A 5,000-nucleotide genomic window follows, 5' to 3' on the forward strand; every position below is an offset into this window, starting at 1 on the left:
GGTTAACCATTTCTCTTGAAAACACTTTGCCTCTCTGCCAGAGACTAAGTCCATTTGGTTAACCATTTCTCTTGAAAACACTTTGTCTCTCCGCCAGAGACTAAGTCCAATTGGTTAACCATTTCTCGTGAAAACACTTTGTCTCTCCGCCAGAGACTAAGTCCAATTGGTTAACCATTTCTCTGGAAAACACTTTGCCTCTCTGCCAGAGACTAAGTCCAATTGGTTAACCATTTCTCAGGAAAACACTTTGCCTCTCTGCCAGAGACTAAGTCCCATTGGTTAACCATTTCTCGTGAAAACACTTTGTCTCTCCGCCAGAGACTAAGTCCAATTGGTTAATCATTTCTCAAGGCCACAATTTGCCTGCCGTTCAGAGACCAAGTCCAAATTGGTTACCCATTTCTCTTGAAAACACTTTGCCTCTCTGCCAGAGACTAAGTCCAATTGGTTAACCATTTCTCTTGAAAACACTTTGCCTCTCTGCCAGAGACCAAGTCCAATTGGTTAACCATTTCTCGTGAAAACACTTTGCCTCTCTGCCAGAGACTAAGTCCAATTGGTTATCCATTTCTCTTGAAAACACTTTGTCTCTCCGCCAGAGACGAAGTCCAATTGGTTAACCATTTCTCTTGAAAACACTTTGCCTCTCTGCCAGAGACTAAGTCCAATTGGTTAACCATTTCTCGTGAAAACACTTTGCCTCTCTGCCAGAGACTAAGTCCAATTGGTTAATCATTTCTCTTGAAAACACTTTGCCTCTCTGCCAGAGACTAAGTCCAATTGGTTAACCATTTCTCGTGAGAACACTTTGCCTCTCTGCCAGAGACTAAGTCCAATTGGTTCACCATTTCTCTTGAAAACACTTTGTCTCTCCGCCAGAGACTAAGTCCAATTGGTTAACCATTTCTCTGGAAAACACTTTGCCTCTCTGCCAGAGACTAAGTCCAATTGGTTAACCATTTCTCTTGAAAACACTTTGCCTCTCTGCCAGAGACTAAGTCCAATTGGTTAACCATTTCTCGTGAAAACACTTTGCCTCTCTGCCAGAGACTAAGTCCAATTGGTTAACCATTTCTCAGTGGCACACCGAGGGCAATCTGTAACGTCTCGCGGGCCCGGGGGCCCCTTTGCACGGCCTGCCAATGCAATCCGAGGCGCACTGTCCTTCGTTTGGTTAACCATTTCTCAGGGGCACACCGAGGGCACCCTGCATTGTCTCGCGGGCCCGGAGGCCACTTTGCACGGCCTGCCAATGCAATCCGAGGTGCTTCGCCCTTGGCCGCCTTCCCGGCCGGCTTCGGGACGTTTCGGGGGCTCTCACCGGGGCAAATCCGGTCCCCCGGGCGATTAGGAGGCCTCCCCGGGCAGGCCCGGGCTTCAGGCCGCCGCTTTTCCATCCCGGCCGAAAGAGGCGAAAAATGCCGAAAATGGCCAAAAATGGCCGCCGGCAGGGCCTGTCGGTCGGTTTGGCGGCAGCCTGGGTCGGTCCCTGCAGACCTGGAGGCTCGAGAAGGTTTTTGGCGATGTCGACCGATTCTCGATTTGCCACCTCCTACTATTCTGCAGGTACCCCGCCAACCTCCCCTGCCAACAATTCCAACCGTAAGGTCGGGCGGTAGTCCTACCGTCCAGGAGGCCCCAAAGCCCGCAAAACGCCATTTTGCCCTTTCCTCATCGGGACTTCCGAGGGGAACTCATGAACCAGCTCCAGGAGTGGCATGCCAGAAAATGCAACTTGACCCGTCGCCGGGCAGATTCGCTACTCTCTGCGGGAATACCCCCACCGGGTGCCGGGTAAAGGCCTCGGATCTGACCTCATGGACTTCCGTCTGTGCACGGATTTTGCTCTCGCGGGCCCAAGAGCCACTTTGCCCGGCCTGCCAATGCAACCCGAGGTCCATTGTCCTCATTGGTTAACCATTTCTCGTGAAAACACTTTGCCTCTCTGCCAGAGACGAAGTCCAATTGGTTAACCATTTCTCAGGGGCTCACCGAGGGCAATCTGTAACGTCTCGCGGGCCCGGGGGCCCCTTTGCACGGCCTGCCAATGCAATCCGAGGCGCACTGTCCTTCGTTTGGTTAACCATTTCTCAGGGGCACACCGAGGGCACCCTGCATTGTCTCGCGGGCCCGGAGGCCACTTTGCACGGCCTGCGAATGCAATCCGAGGTGCTTCGTCCTTGGCCGCCTTCCCGGCCGGCTTCGGGACGTTTCCGGGGCTCTCACCGGGGCAAATCCGGTCCCCCGGGCGATTAGGAGGCCTCCCCGGGCAGGCCCGGGCTTCAGGCCGCCGCTTTTCCATCCCGGCCGAAAGAGGCGAAAAATGCCGAAAATGGCCAAAAATGGCCGCCGGCAGGGCCTGTCGGTCGGTTTGGCGGCAGCCTGGGTCGGTCCCTGCAGACCTGGAGGCTCGAGAAGGTTTTTGGCGATGTCGACCGATTCTCGATTTGCCACCTCCTACTATTCTGCAGGTACCCCGCCAACCTCCCCTGCCGACAATTCCAACCGTAAGGTCGGGCGGTAGTCCTACCGACGAAGAGGCCCCAAAGCCCGCAAAACGCCATTTTGCCCTTTCCTCATCGGGACTTCCGAGGGGAACTCATGAACCAGCTCCAGGAGTGGCATGCCAGAAATTGCAACTTGACCCGTCGCCGGGCGCACTCGCTGCTCTTTGCGGGAATATCCCCACCGGGCGCCGGGTAAGAGCCTCGGATCTGACCTCATGGGCTTCCGTCCTCGCACGGATTTTGCTCTCCCGGGCCCAGGGGCCACTTTCCCCGGCCTTGCGAAGGCAATCGGAGGTGCTTCGCCCTCGAAACCGCCTTCCCGGCCGGCTTCGGGACGTTTCCGGGGCAAATCCGGTCCCGCGGGCGAAGGGGAGCCTTCCCCGGGCACGCCCGGGCTTCAGGCCGCCGCTTTCCGTGACCTACCGAAAGACGCGAAAAATGCCGAAAATGGCCAAAAATGGCCGCCCGGCACGGCCTCGCGGTCGGTTTGGGGGCAGCCTGGGTCGGTCCCTGCAGACCTGGAGGCTCGAGAAGGCACTTGGCGATGTCGACCGATTCTCGATTTGCCACCTCCTACTATTCTGCAGGTACCCCGCCAACCTCCCCAGCCAACAAATCGCAAATGCCGATCGGCGGGTGACCGTCCGGTAGTCATGCCGACGAAGAGGCACCTAGGCCCCGCAAACGCTTCCAAATCCGACCCCATCCCGGACCGGTTCTTTTTTAAAAAAGGCTCCCAGGATTCCGGATTTTTTCCTGCCGCACTCGGGACCACCCGACGGACACGAAACCGGGAACCTTTCCCCGGTCCGACCCTCCTCGGCCCGGCCAGCCGACGCCGAAGCGGCCGACTGGTTAATGATTTCACCCTGCTCCGACGTGACGCGTTTTCCAACCGCGCATGCGCGGCTCTGCCACCCGAACCGCCCCCTCACGTGGGGGCTCTGGGTCCGCCCCCCGGCAGCCATTTCCTCCTGCCGGTCCGTTATTTTACGCCGTTTTTCGCCCTCCAGCCCTGCCGGAATGCTGCCTGCTCGCTGGTTAACCATTTCGCTCCCTGCACTTCGGCTTCTGCCCTGCTGGGGAAGCCCGCTGCTGCCTCTAACCGTACTCACGGGCGGGCGGCTCTCCTGCGCGGCCTCCGGCCACGCCCCCTCACCTGGTTTGCTGGGAACCCGCCCCCGGCAGCCTGTTACTCGTGCCGGTTCGGTCTTATCGGCCCTTTTTGCACCTTCCCTGCCTGCTGGCATGCTTCGGCTCACCGGTCAACCGGTTCCCCGTTCTCCACTTAGACTTTTGAGCTGCGGGGCTGGTCTGCCGCGAACTGCACCCGTATTACGGGGCGGGCGGCTCTACTGCCCGTACGGCTGCCCTGCCTGTTAACTGGTTAACCGTTTCCCCGTCCACTACTTCGTCCCTGGACCTGCCGGTGTGTTCTGCAGCTAACTGCACCCGTATTACGGGGCGGGACGCTCCGCTTACCGGCCGGCTGCCATGCCTGCTTAACTGGTCAACCATTTACTCACATATACTTAGCCCCTGGAGCTGCTGGGCTGGTCGGCGACCTAACTGCACCCTTGTTGCCGGGAGGTCGGCACTAATTGCCGGCCGGCCGGCTGCCCTGCCTGCTAACTGGTAAACCCTTTACCCACATGTACTTAGCCCCTGGATACTGATGGGCTGTTCTGCACCTAACTGCACCCTGATTAGCGGGCGGGCGGCTGTAATTACCGGCCGGCTGCCCTGCCTGCTAACTGGTTAACCATTTACCCACATGTACTTAGCCCCTGGAAACTGATGGGCTGTTCTGCAACTCACTGCACCCTTACTGGCGGGCGGACAGGCGGCCGGCTCTAATTACCGGCCGGCCGGCTGCCCTGCCTTGCTAACTGGTTAACCATTTACCCACATGTACTTAGCCCCTGGAAACTGATGGGCTGTTCTGCACCTAACTGCACCCTTATTAGCGGGCGGGCGGCTGTAATTACCGGCCGGCTGCCCTGCCTGCTAACTGGTTAACCTTTTACCCACATGTACTTAGCCCCTGGAAACTGATGGGCTGTTCTGCACCAAACTGCACCCTTATTAGCGGGCGGGCGGGCGGGCGGCTCTAATTGCCGGCCGGCTGCTCTGCCTGCTAACTGGTTAACCATTGACCCACATGTACTTAGCCCCTGGAGCTGATGGGCTGTTCTGCACCTAACTGCACCTTGATTAGCGGGCGGGCGGCTCTAATTGCCGGCCGGCTGCTCTGCCTGCTAACTGGTTCACCATTTACCCACATGTACTTAGCCCCTGGAAACTGATGGGCTGTTCTGCACCTAACTGCACCTTGATTAGCGGGCGGGCGGCTCTAATTGCCGGCCGGCTGCTCTGCCTGCTAACTGGTTCACCATTTACCCACATGTACTTAGCCCCTGGAAACTGATGGGCTGTTCTGCACCTAACTGCACCCTGATTCGCGGGCGGGCGGCTCTAATTGCCGGCCGG

The sequence above is a fragment of the Cetorhinus maximus genome, unplaced genomic scaffold (genome assembly GCF_964194155.1).
Source record: "Cetorhinus maximus unplaced genomic scaffold, sCetMax3.hap1.1 HAP1_SCAFFOLD_3076, whole genome shotgun sequence".
In the NCBI taxonomy this organism is placed as follows: domain Eukaryota; kingdom Metazoa; phylum Chordata; class Chondrichthyes; order Lamniformes; family Cetorhinidae; genus Cetorhinus; species Cetorhinus maximus.